This window comes from Gossypium hirsutum, chromosome A11 (genome assembly GCF_007990345.1).
Source record: "Gossypium hirsutum isolate 1008001.06 chromosome A11, Gossypium_hirsutum_v2.1, whole genome shotgun sequence".
Lineage (NCBI taxonomy): Eukaryota > Viridiplantae > Streptophyta > Magnoliopsida > Malvales > Malvaceae > Gossypium > Gossypium hirsutum.
The window spans coordinates 50,970,112-50,984,624 of NC_053434.1; the positions used below are offsets into that span (position 1 = coordinate 50,970,112).

Below are 14,513 nucleotides of genomic sequence, written 5' to 3' on the forward strand. Positions count from 1 at the left end.
ATCGCCGGTGTCCAAAAACCTGGACATTCAATTTATGACATCATTATTCATTTTAAGGCACACGGCTAAGGCACACGCCCGTATGCTTAGGCTGTGTCCACCACACGATTGAGACACACAACCGTGTCTCTACCCGTGTGTTTACTACAATGCAAACTGACTTAAAATTTTAGGTGTAGGGGACACACGGCCAGGCAACACGCCCATGGGGGCTGACCGTGTGTCACACACGGCCTAGACACATGCCCTTGTGTCTACCCGTGTAGACCTTTTTAGGGATATTTTCCAAGCCTTTGGTCACCTTCTATCATCCATACACACTTAAAGACTTCAATAGTATTTAACATGGCCTCATTATACTCTTAAACAACCTTGGTATGATTCATCACTCGTTGGCCTCATCTCATCAGCTTAGTACATACTAAATTATCCTTTGCGGAGGAGGGATTAACATAGCACATTTTATATTTTACACTTAGGTCATATTATAACTATATACCATTGTATGATATGACCACTCTCAAATTATTAGGTCCCATTTCAAACATCCATTCATGATAAACCCCGTCACCATATCTCAGAAATCATTTAAACATAAACATGATTCATTAGTAGGATTACAACCTACATTAATATGAGCGATATCTCATGGCCATATAAAAAAGAATAAGTATACCATTTTAGCCCTTATATTGGCTAGCCAAATGACACATATAACAAAATAACCAAAAGCCCTATACATGCCATTAAACAAAATAAAAGTATCTATATACCAAAGTAGGACAAGATGGTAGTGGGTTGATTCTCCAACCATCTTCCAATCTTTACGAGTCCACGAGCTCTGTAAGATAGGAAAAAGATAAGGGGGTAAGCATTTATATGCTTAGTAAGTCCAGATAACTGGAAAGTAAACGTACCGGTTAATTAGCATACAACCATTTTTAGGGAATAATTCCAACAAGCATGAAATAGTGTCCCTATCACATGCACTCAATCATCAAGTTAGTCTCATAACAATACATCATGTCATTAATCTTAAATGAACTCATCAATTAAATATTTCCATTCTCTATTTCTCATGTTAATACCGTTGAATTTATCAGAAATCTCAATGGATAGTCCAATAACCGTCAAGTCATACAAGTGATCATCTCCAGAACGCACTCCCGCGAACCTTACATCTTACGGTAGAATTACCAGTCCAGGCTAAATCCCCCGTAGTAGTAATTCATAGAGTAATGTCGGGATTACTTGTAATATCCCGAATTAGGGCCTAATCGGAATAGTGGTTTCGTGACCACAAATCTGAGATAGAAATAATTATTTTATAATTATTTTGATGATTATGATATGATTGCATGATTGTGTGAAAATTTCGTGATGAAATTCTATGCCTAAAGTGCTTAAATTGAAAGTAGGGACTAAATCGAATAAGTTGCAAAACTTGCATTCTAGAAGTTTTTAGTATGAAATTGTTTTGGAATATTAATGAGGAGGTCTTAAATAGCAATTTGACCAATTTTAAGTTCATGGACAAAATTAGGACATGGAAGGAATTTTTGGAAAGTTTAGTAGTAAGGGTATTTTGGTCATTTAGTTATTAAAATGAATTAAAAACAAAATTAAAAGCCAATTTTTGTCCATCTTCTTCATTAGGCTGAAATTTCAAGGGTTCTCCATAGCTAGGGTCATTGATGATTAGAGGTCATTGTTTCCTAGCTAATTTTATGCTTTTGTCGTTTGATGAATTTGATATAATACTTGGTATGGATTGGTTGACCGTGCATGATGTAGTAGTAAATTGTGGAAGGAAAATCATTGAATTAAAATGTGAAAGTGGTGATATTATTCGGGTTGAACCAGATGGATCAGATAGCTTGCCTGTAGTGATTTCTTCTATGACTACTAAAAAATGTGTAAGAAAGCATTATGAAACTTATCTCGCCTTTGTACTGAATACAAAGGAGTTTGAGTTGAAAATTGAATCAGTACAGTAGTATGTGAGTATCTAGATATGTTTCCGGAAGAGTTTCCCGGATTGCCTCCGATTAAGGGAGTTTGGTATTGAGATAATTCCTGGTACTACACCTATTTCGATTTATCCGTATAGGATAGCTCTGACAGAATTAAAGGAGTTGAAATTTTAGTTACAAGAATTAACGAATAAAGGTTTTACGAGACCTAGTCATTCTCTGTGGGGCGCACCGGTGCTATTTGTGAAAAATAAAGATGGTTCAATAAGATTGTGCATTGACTACTGACAGCTCAATAAAGTAACCCTAAAGAACAAGTACCCCTTGCCAAAAATCAATGAATTATTTGACCAACTGAAGGGAGCCACAATATTTTTCGAGATTGACTTGAGGTTCGGTTACTACCAGTTGAGAGTTAAGGAGTCTGATGTGCCGAAAACTGCATTTCGGATGAGGTGTGGTCACTATGAATTTTTGGTTATTCCTTTCGATTTAACAAATTCTCCTGCAGTATTTATGGATTTAATGAATCGTATTTTCTGACCATACTTGGATATATTTATGGTTGTTTTTATTGATGATATTTTGATTTATTCTCGTGATGAATCCAAGCATGCTGAGCACTTGAGAACTATTTTACAAACCTTGAAAGAAAAACAGTTGTATACTAAGTTTAGTAAAAGCGATTTTTGGCTTAAAGAAGTTGAATTTTTAGGTCACATTGTTTCGGGTGATGGTATTAGAGTTGACCCGAGTAAGATATTGGCTATTGTTGAATAGAAACCGCCGAGGAGCATAACTGAGGTTAGAAGCTTTTTAGGCTTAGCTGGTTATTACAGATAGTTTATTAAAGGATTTTCCATGATTGCTACTCCGATGATGAAGCTATTACAGAGAAATGTTAAGTTCGAATAGATAGAAAAGTGCCAACAGAGTTTTGAGAAACTAAAGGCATTGCTAATCGAGGTACCGATTTTAGTGCAACCTGAACCGAGAAAAGAATTTGTGGTTTATAGTGACATGTCTTTAAATGGATCGGGTTGTGTACTTATTCAAGAAGGTAAGGTGATAGCTTATGCCTCGAGATAGCTAAAACCGCATGAAAAGAATTATCCGACCCATGATTTAGATCTAGCCGCCATTGTGTTTGCATTGAAGATTTGAAGACACCATTTGTATGGAGAGAAATGTCGAGTATTCACTGACCATAAAAGTCTAAAGTACTTAATGAATCAAAATGATTTGAACATATGGCAAAGGAGATGGTTGAAGTTATTAAAAGATTACGATTTAGTGATGGATTATCACCCAGGAAAGACGAACGTGGTCGTCGGTACTTTAAGTAAAAAGTCGTTATTTTCTTTAAGGGATATGAACACTCAGTTGGCCTTATCAGATGATGTTTCGATTCTAGCTGAGTTAAGAGCTAGACCAATGTTTCTCCAAGAGATTGATGAAGCTCAGAAAAATAACGGTGATTTGCAACCTAAAGAGTCCAATGTGAATCTGGTATAGAATCAGATTTTTGGATTAGTTCAGATGGTTGCTTGATGTTCCGAGATAATATTTGTGTTCCTAAGAATAACGAATTAATTCAGAAGAGTTTTCATGAGGCCAGTAGTGGTCATTTGTCTATGCATTCGGGTAGTACTAAAATGTACAATGACCTGAAGAAATTGTATTAGTGGCCGAATATGAAAAGAGATATTTCAGAGTTCGTTTCAAGATGCCTGATTTGTCAACAAGTCAAAGCTGAACACCAAGTACCTTCAGGCTTACTTCAACCTGTGATGGTTCCCGAGTAGAAATGGGATCATATTACTATGGATTTCATGACAGGTTTACCTTTGACACTGAGAAAGTGAGATACTGTATGGGTTGTTGTAGATCGATTGACAAAGTCAGCTCACTTTGTACCTGTACATACTGACTATTCACTTGATAAGTTAGCCGAATTGTATGTTTCTAAAATAATGAGATTGCACGGAGCACCTTTGTCGATTATATCAAATTGAAATCTGAGGTTCACTTCATGGTTCTAGAAAAAGTTACAAGAAGCGGTGGGTACAAAATTAAATTTTAGTACCGCTTTTCATCAGCAAACTGACGATCAATCCGAAAGGGTAATTTAGATTCTTGAGGATATGCTACGGTGTTGTATTCTTGAGTTCTAAGGTAGTTGGGAAAAGTACTTATCGTTGGTAGAATTTTCCTACAATAATAGTTTTCAGTCAAGTTTGAAAATGGTGACGTATAAGGCATTGTATAAGTGTCGAACACCCTTGTATTTGACCAAACTTAGACAGAATCAGATTCACAGAGTTGATTTAGTCAAAGAAATCAAAGAAAAGGTAAAGATAATACGTGACTACTCGAAAGCCGCTTCGGAGAGACAGAAATCCTATGCAGATTTGAAATGAAAAGAGATTGAAACTATCTCTGTGGAAGAAAGTTTTGAGGTTTGTCCAGAGACGCAAATTAAGTCCACGCTTTATTGGATCGTACGAGATTACTGAAATAATAGGGCCGATAGCATATCCGTTGGCATTGTCATCTAAGTTGGAAAGGATTCATGATGTATTCCATGTGTCTATGCTACACTGATACTGATCTGATCCTTTGCATGTGATTTCACCAACAGAGGTTGAGATTCGACCGGATATGACTTATTGTGAAAAGCCGGTTAAGATTTTGGTTCGGGAAGTCAAACAATTGAGGAACAAAAGTGTTGTCCTTGTGAAAGTATTATGGAAAAGACATGGGGTTGGAGAGGCTACATGGGAGACTGAGGAAAGCATGAGAAACCAATACCCAAACCTCTTCACCAGTAAGATTTTCAGGGACGAAATTCCTTAAGGGGGAGAGTTGTAACATCCCAAATTAGGGCCTAGTCAGAACAGTTGTTTCGAGACCATAAATCTGAAGTAGAAATAATTATTTTATGATTCTTATGAGATCTATGATATGGTTGCATGCTTGTGTGAAAGTTTCATAAATAAATTCTATTGATAAAGTGTCCATTTTGACATTTAGGACTAAATTTCAAAAGTTACAAAATGTGAGTTCTAGAAGCTTTAAGCATGAAATTGCCATGGATTATTAATTAGAGGTCTTTAAATAGTAATTTTCCCAATTTCTATTTTTTTATGGACAAAAAGGGGTATGAATAGGAAAACTTTGAAAGAAATGCCTTAAAGGCATTTTTGTCATTTGGTTAATAAAAGAATAAAAAGGGAAAAATAAGTCAAAATTGTGTTCATCTTCTTCATATATGTGCCGAAAATTTGAAGAGCCATAGCTAGGGTTTTTCTTCAACTTTCAAGCTCGATTATAAGTACTCCCTAGCCCCATTTTTAATGTTCTTTATGTTTTTGAGATCCTTGAAGCACGAACTAGCTATTTCTACCATTATTTCTAGCTAGGGTTCATGTTCAAAAACTTACCCATGTGTGACATGCATGTATTATGGTGTTTAATGGAGGAATATGAAAGTTTGATGCATGATAAACATGTTTTAGTAAGTGGTTTTTCATGAAAACACCTGAAAAGGACCTTTTTGTAAAAGTTGTAAAATAAGTGGTTGAAAATCTGATTTGGAAAAAAAATGGGTTGATATAAGTATGATATAAGTTCGGCTAGGCTTGGGTAGCAAGAGAAATGGACACATTTCATTTTATAAGCCTAGGGGCTAATTTGTAATTATGTGAAAGTTTAGGGAAAAAATTATTATTTTTCCAAAGTATTATTTATTGAATATCTTGAACAATGTGAAAATTAAAAAAGTGAAACTTTCTATTATAGATCAAGAAAAACGGAGTTCGGACCTAAACCGAGAGAAGAATAAGGTTGTGGACTAAATCGAATAGTAGCCACATATTGAGTACCGAGGTAGGTTCGTGTGTAAATAATGCAACGTTACATTTTTATGTATTTAATGCTTTAATATTGCATGAATTGTATAATTGTTTTTGTGGAATTAATTAATGATGACTCGATGACAATTCAACGAAGTTCGATAACTCAAAACCCAGTTGAACCTTAGGAATAGTTAGGATACAAATGTCATGACATTAGTGTTATGTGCGATCCTATGTAAGACCATGTCTGGGACATGACTTTGGTATCGATATGTAATTTCGTGTAAGACCATAGTTGGGCTATTGGCATCGATCTACTATCCCATGTAATACCATGTCTAGGACATGGCATTGGCATCGATCTACGATCCCACGTAAGACCATATCTGGGATATGGCATTGGCATCCTACATGTGTACGAGAGTTCCCGAGTATCCTTTAGTATTCCAAGTGGTTCAACGGGTAATCCAACGATTATGTCAAAGATATGACAAGGTATGATCATGTTGAAAGAATATAGATATGTATGCAAAGCTCATAAACATTGAGATTATGAACCGATGAGACCTCGAAAGAAGTGAATGAATGAATTATGATCATGAGTTTTATTGTACATTATGTAAATGGCATGACTTAAGATGTGATACTAGATGACATTGTGATAAATGTTATTGTGTTATGTGTATATTATTGTGTGGTTAACGTTGTTAATTATTTACATGCAAACTTACTAAGCTTTATGCTTACTCCCCTTTCCTTTCCATTTTCTTATAGTATCGCCAACCTAGCTCGGGGACCGAAGGATGTAAGAACTTGATTTACACTATCAAACTAATCTTTTGGGTATAGTGAATTTAAGTATTTTTTAGTATGGCTTATATAGTGACTTGGTCTTTTTGTTATATGTCATATTTGTGTAGCCCAATGTGTTGGCTTATAATGATTTGATGATTCATTTGTATATGGCCACGAGATATGACCCATATTAATTATAGGGATGTAATCCTATTCATACATGCATACATGTGCTATGGTCACTCATGTTGTGGTTAAATTCATTTGGCATGGACAAATTGTGGATATGATCATGGATGCTTGATGATGGAAACATGAGTAAATGAAAGAATAACAACTAAGGCATGAATGTATGAAATGAAAGCAAATTGATGTTTCATACTGCATGTGATTTGGTAAGCTTGGTCTAAATAAAACATGAAGTCTTAAGCAAGTATAAATTGGTAAGAACTTGTTATGTATGAACAATATTTATGAATGTGTAAGTGCTTATTTATTCCATGTAGGGTGTCATTGAGATGTGTAAGTGTACAAGTGTTATTGAGGATGACAAAAGGCTTGGAAAATAGCCTCAAAGTTGTCCACATGGATAGGCACACTAGCGTGTGTCTAGACCTTGTGTGACACATGGTCCCAATAGGCATGTGATCTAGCTTTGTGTCCCCTACACCCTAATTAGGTAAAACAGAATGCCAGTAGTAAACACACAAGCAGAGACACGGCCATGTGTCTCAGCCGTCTGAAGGACACAACTTCAGGACACAGGTGAGTGACCATGCCGTATGAAGTTTGCACTTAATTTTTAGAATTTAATTTGCCACACGGCCTAAGCACATGGGCGTGTGACGTGGCCATGTGACCCTAATTGTGTGATGATGTCATAAATAGAGAGTTACATGGGCTAAAGACACGAGCATGTCCCAAGCCACACGAGCATGTGACCCTATTTCATGATGTACGTTTTGTAAGGGACAATTTGCATATGTATGAATGAATTTAATTGGAATGAAATTTTATTACAGATTTTGTATGTTTGCTTGTGTTTAAGTACGGTAATGCCTCGTATCCTGTCCCGACGTCAGACACGGGTAAGGGGTGTTACAGCTAAGACACACGTCCGTGTCTCTGCTCGTGTGGACAAAAATAGGTCATTTGAAAAGCCAATTTGCCACTCTTTTTGCACATATCTAAGTAAACTCAGTTGGTATCATTTTATGTCACAAATATGGAACCAAAGTTCACCAACCAATACATAATTATACCATATCCATTTCAACTAAATTCAATACTCAAATCCATACCATTTACCTATTCAAATACCAAACAATTTAACTTGCTTCACTAAGCATAATTCACAAGAATAATTCATTTAGTAAAACCAATCCAAACATACATAACCACTTCAATCCCATTCATTCATTATAGATCAATTACCAAACATTTAAAAGTGGAACTATTTGCAAATTCATAAGCATCATCAAGTTCATCATTTTATGCCAACTCAAATGGCCAAAATACATATCACTCAAACATACCGAAATGACTGAATCCGATACATGCCATATACCATATATACATAATTTCTAAAGTACCAAAATAGATGATCGATAGTGCGATGAAGTCTCTGACGATCCATGGATCCGAGCTAGTTTTGCAGAACTATAAAACATCGAAAACTAAACAAAGTAAGCTATAAAGCTTAGTAAATTCGTATGTGAGCATGAAATAATCACAACATTCATATAGCAATTCAAAATAGATAATATCATCAAAAATTAAATCATCAATTCATGAGCTAACATAGAATTTATTCATATCTTCATTCATAAGTTCTCAACTTCATCTATCTCGATACTTAAATAGTTTTCCATACATACCTGTACCAATAGATTTCTATTTCTCATCAATACTCTTATCAAACCGCTCTGGTTTATAAGTGCTTACGATACAAATTCATCGATTTTCCGATGCCATAGTTCAACTAGGGTCTTACACATACATCGTCAAGGCCCTGCCATGGTCTTTCATTCACATGTCATAACCCGGTTATGGTCTTATTATTCGATTGCCATAGCCCGACTATGGTCTTATTCGGCAACTTGCCTTACTAAACTTGTACATTTCATGTAATATCTTTACATTTATCTAATAGAATAAATACTATCTCAATTTCACCCACTCAATAAATGTATACACATTTAAGTTCAATTATACGAACTTACCTCGTATACGGAATTGACGAACCGGGTCGACTACTCGATAACCTTGTTTTTTCCCTGATATCAATCCGAATTCTTTTTTTTCTTGATCAATATGAATTCAACATTTACTTATTCAATTACATATACTTTCAATTTAGTCCAAAAATACACATTTGGCCGAATTACATATAGGTTCCTAGTAGCCCTAAACTTTCATTTATTACACATTTCAACCCTTCAATTTACAAATTTCACAATTTAATCCGTATTTGACACTTTTGTCAAAAATTACTTTACAAAACATGTAAAACTATCATCAAGCTTTCATATTTCAGTATTAAACATCAAATAACTCATAGATTCAACAATGGTAACTCTCAAAATCTTTAACAGTTTCAAAATCCAAGGTATGGGCTAGCTAGATTGAGTTGCAACGATTACAAAAACGTAAAAATCATTAAAAACTGAGCTTAGAACACTTACCAATTAAGCCTTGCAAGTGTTGAACCCTAATGTGCATAAAAATGGTGTTTTTCACCTTTGAATTTTGGCAATAGCAATAAAGATGAACATAAATCATGTTTTGTTATATTTTATTAACATAATTAACTAATTTACCATATTATCCTTTAATATAAACCATTAAAAATCATTTATGCATGGCCATCTTTGTTCACTCACCATTTTAATGGTCTATTTATAACATAAGGACCTTAAATTTAAAGTTCTATAGCAATTAAACACTTTTAGCTAATAGAACAACACTTTTGCATTTTACGCATTTAGTCTTTTTTATCAAATTAAGCAATTAAACGATAAAATTAACTCATGAAATTTTCACACATACATGTTATCATGCTGTAAACACCAAAAATAATATTCAAATAATTTTTTGACATTAGATTTGTGGTTCCAAAACCACTGTTCCAATTTAGCTAAAATTGGGCTGTTACACGACATCGTTAGCTACAGTTCGATTGGGATCCATTTACTATATGAAAACACAGTTTAAATTGTCAGGAGTCATCACACTATCACAGGTTATATATGGAATGTATAGCTAGACTCTCATACATGCTACGTTAGTTCTAGAATCAGCTAAACCAAAACTATGATACCAATAAATGTAACACCCCTTACCCGTATTCAATGCAGAATAGGGTTACGGAGTATCACCAAACTTATCACACATTTAAACATACATTTCTCTTACCAATTGTCAATTCAAATACAATTCATTCACAACCAAACATTATGTCCTTAATATGAGCCTACGTGGCTCTAAACATGCATTAGGAATGGTTCGGGACAAAATCGATAACTTTGGAAAATCTTAAAACACTTACGAAATTTTTCTCGAAACAGGGGACATACGCCCGTGTGGCTCGGCTGTGTGTCTCACATAGCCAAAGATACGCCCTTGTCACAAGCCGTGTGGACAGTCAAAATGGAAGCACATGGCCGTGTCCCAACTCGTGTCCAAACCCATGTAACACTCTGATTTGGGTCACACAGCCAACACACATGCGCGTGTGGCTAGCCTGTGTGCCTAAAAATGGCCATACACGCTCGTGTGCCAAGCCATGTGCTAGGCAATGCCAAACTTGTAGGGTATACTGACTTATGTCTTACGGCCAAGTCACACGCCCGTATGTGAAGCTGTGTGGAGCATACTGACTTGATTTTAATTTCAACACTAAGGGACACACGGTCGTATAACATAACCCTGTGTCACACACAGCTAAGAGACACGCCCGTATCTCTACCCATGTGGATAAAAATAGCCTATTTACCAAGCCAATTTTGCCACCAAACTTGCATGTACCTACACCACACCAAGGCACCAATACATAGCATATGCAAGCATTTAAACTAGCCAATTAAAACGTAAATCATGCACATTCTATATTTAAATTTTACATATACACAAATCACCAAAATATGTTATACTATTTGTACCAAACTTTACTTCCTCAGTTCATCAATATGACCATTATCAATTATGCATCATTTGATCTATTTTCTCAAGCATGTTAATCAATCAAAACTTGGCTATTAGATATCTATTATGCTCACTATCCATAAGCTTCACATGTCCAACTTTCAAAACATCATACAACCCACATATACATAAATATATATACATGATTCAAACATAACAAAATAACCCAAAATAAGCCATCACTCATGGCTATATATATAAACCAAAATATAAACATTTACAAGCCATTTGAAATGGCACAACACATTACCAAATATACCAAAATGACCAAAGTCCCTATACATGTCATATACTCAAAACATAAGTACAAAAAGTACCAAAGTGATAGTAAGATAGTGTGACAAAGTTTCCGATAGTGTGACAAAGTCTCCGATAATCCTCGAATCCGATCTAGCTTTGAAGTCACTATAAAACATGGAAAAATAAACAAAGTAAGCTTTATAGCTGGAAACACAAAAATTTATATACTTTTTCATACCCTTTTTAACTGAAAACCAGGCTATTCCGGTTAAATTCTTGTCAAAAAATAATTAAATATTATAAAATATGAAAATTATATTAAAATATGAAAATTATGAATTTTAATTAATTTTATAGTTAATTTTGATTAAATTTGGTTTTTTTGACAGAATTACACAATTGAAGAAAAAGGGCCCGGTGAACACTGCGAGAAGAACAAAACCATAGTAATTTGAAGTATCGAGGCCAATTAATTTCTAGCCCAAGACGGTCCAAAAATGTGTATTAATTCATAATTAAATTAATTTTAATTTATTTCCTATTCAATTTAGGTTAAATGAATTAATTTTAATTAATTATAAAGAAATAGTGAGCCGCACTAGTTGAACCGAATGGAGTGAGCCGAACCAGCCACTAATTAGGCTGACCAGAACCGTCCATTGGCTGACCCAAAATAGAAAATTAGATGATAAAATATGCTTGCAAAAAGGCCCTTGAAAAACCTCCAAACTACATTCAAACCCCACCTTTATTTTAGGCTTTGTAGATTTGCCCCAGCCTATTTTTAGCAAGGTTGAAAGCTTCAACATTGCCGTGTGTGTGGCCGGCCATGGGAGGCTCTCTTGGCTGCTGAATTTGCTATTTTTAGAAGCCCTCTTCAGCTATAAAAGCCACCCTATGCTGCCCATTTCAAGGAATCCCTCAACATCCCTCATTCCACAACATTATCTCATCCTCTCTTCACTTCTCTCAAAGTTTCCTCTCCATTTTTCCATCCCATTTTCCCTTCCTCTTGTGCCAATTTCCTCTCTTGAGAAAGAGGTGTTCTTCATCCATCTTGAGTAGCAATCAAGGATTCATAGAAGCCTTGCTCGGTGAAGACAATGGAGACTAAGAACGGAGCAACAGTCAAGCTGCAGAGAAACACTGGATTTGCTTTCTGTTCCCTTTCTTTTTAAATTCTCTTGTTTTTATGATGAACATATCTATGAAAAATATTGTTGTTGAAATGGTTATTTTAATCAATTTAGCTTGAATTTAATTCGTGTTGGTTTGATTATATTTTGTCTACTTGAATTATTAAATTAGTGTTTATGCTGTTATAGGCCTCAGTGAAATGCTTGATGAAGTAAAATCATGCTTAGGTTATCTGGCATTATAATTGTTTAGATAACTAAAGAATTAATTGTTTAAACGGATTGAAATTGCAATTAATGGACTCAGCACTTAATCAGTGCATGTTTAATTCTTCTAAGGTAACTAAAAATTAAATCAGCATTGTATTTGACGATACATATGCCTTTCATAACTTGCAAGATTGTTTTGATTAAATTGTTTCAAGGTATGGCTACTTTGTTACTTCACATAATCTTTTACATGTTTATTAAGTTGAATTAATAGGTTGAATCGACATAGGAATATGCGAGAGATAATTTAATTCAATAAGTATGTATGTGCGATAGCATGTTTACTTTATTAAATATGTTTAGTCGGTTGAATTGGCATAGGGATATGTTCAAGAGATAAATGGAATTCTTTTAATTAGTAAATATGTGCATAAGTTAGCAAATTACTGGGTTGCCATGAATTTATTCATAACAGCATATGCACGAATTTAATATTTCTAGTTAAAAAGGTATAATTAATCCAAGACAATTATGTCATCTTGATTAAATCTTAATTGAAATCGTGTACTAGAACTCTTTTATTTTATTTAAATTGTTTGCTTAGTTTTAAAATCTTTGTTTATAAATCACTCTTTTCAAACCAAAAATTATTTTTACCTCACCACAGTGTTTTAATTAATTTCATAAATATTGCTTTTTACAGTCCCTGTGGGTACGATAACTCGACATTTACTTGTCACTTTATTACTTGTTATGATTGTGTACACTTGCACATTTCCACCGTTCCAAGTTTTTGGCGCCGTTGCCGGGGACTGTTTCTTTAAAAAAAACATTATTTGTGAATTTATTTTTACATTTTGGTTCTTTTATTTTCCTGTTCAATTTTACTTACTTAATTAATTCTTCTCTGATTATTTCAGGTGTTTATGAGTATTGACCGAATTATCGACTTACTCCCAGTGGACCCTGAAATAGAACGAACCTTTCACCAACGAAGAAAACAAGCGAACCAAAGAAAGACCAAAGAGATGAATTTCGAGAATATCAATTAAGGAAATGGAGCAAACCTTGCTCAAAATCCTATCCTTATTGTTGATGATAGGGATAGAGCTTTACGACAATATGTCGTGGCACTTTTTAATGACCTTAATCCAGGTATTAGAAGACCCGAGACTGAGGCACAACAATTCGAGCTGAAGCCAGTCATGTTCCAGATGCTTCAGATAGTGGGCCAGTTCAGTGGAATGCCTACTGAAGATCCTCATCTTCATTTAAGACTGTTTATGGAGGTGAGTGAATTTTTCAAGCTAGCCGGAGTACCCGAAGATGCATTACGATTAAAACTGTTCCCATACTCACTAAGGGACAGAGCTCGAGCTTGGTTAAACTCACTACCACCGAACTCGATTTCTACATGGCAAGAGTTAGCAGAGAGATTTCTTGTGAAGTATTTCCCGCCTAGCAAGATTGCTAAGCTGAGAAATGAGATTACTGCTTTCCAACAAATGGATGATGAGTCCTTGTATGAGGCATGGGAAAGATTCAAAGATTTATTACGAAAGTGCCCTCATCACGAAATTCTGCATTGCATCTAACCTGAGACATTTTACAATGGTCTCAACGCTCACACAAGGATGGTAGTAGATGCTTCTGCTAACGGTGCTATCTTATCTAAGTCTTACAATGAGGCTTATGAAATCATCGAGAGAATTTCCAGTAACAATTATCAATGGCCAACCAATCGAACAATGTCAGGAAGGCGAGCTGCTGGAATCCATGAAGTGGAGGCTCTCACTTCACTTGCATCCCAGGTATCTTCGATATTTTCAATGTTAAAGAATCTTACCACTAATGGGTCTAACAGTTTTGCAGCTCAACCACCTAAACAATATGAGAATATAGCCTGTGTCTATTATGGGCAAGGACTTGAGTTTGAAGAATGCCCATCAAACCCAGAATCCATGTACTACATAGGTAATCAAAACCAGAACTGAGGAAGGCAAGGGCTGCAATCCAACTTTTACAACCCATCGTGGCGAAATCACCCCAATCTCTCCTGGAGTAACCAAGGGGCTGGAGGCAGTAACAACTACGCCCAA

General features: G+C 35.2%; 1 non-coding gene across 1 annotated transcript; it reads right to left on the reverse strand.

The window, feature by feature from the left end:
- Positions 1-13,886: 13,886 nt before the first annotated feature.
- Positions 13,887-13,993, reverse strand: LOC121210597 (small nucleolar RNA R71). The gene has a single exon (XR_005905712.1). It is a non-coding gene; the product is annotated as a small nucleolar RNA R71 (small nucleolar RNA).
- Between the last annotated feature and the right edge of the window lie 520 nt (positions 13,994-14,513).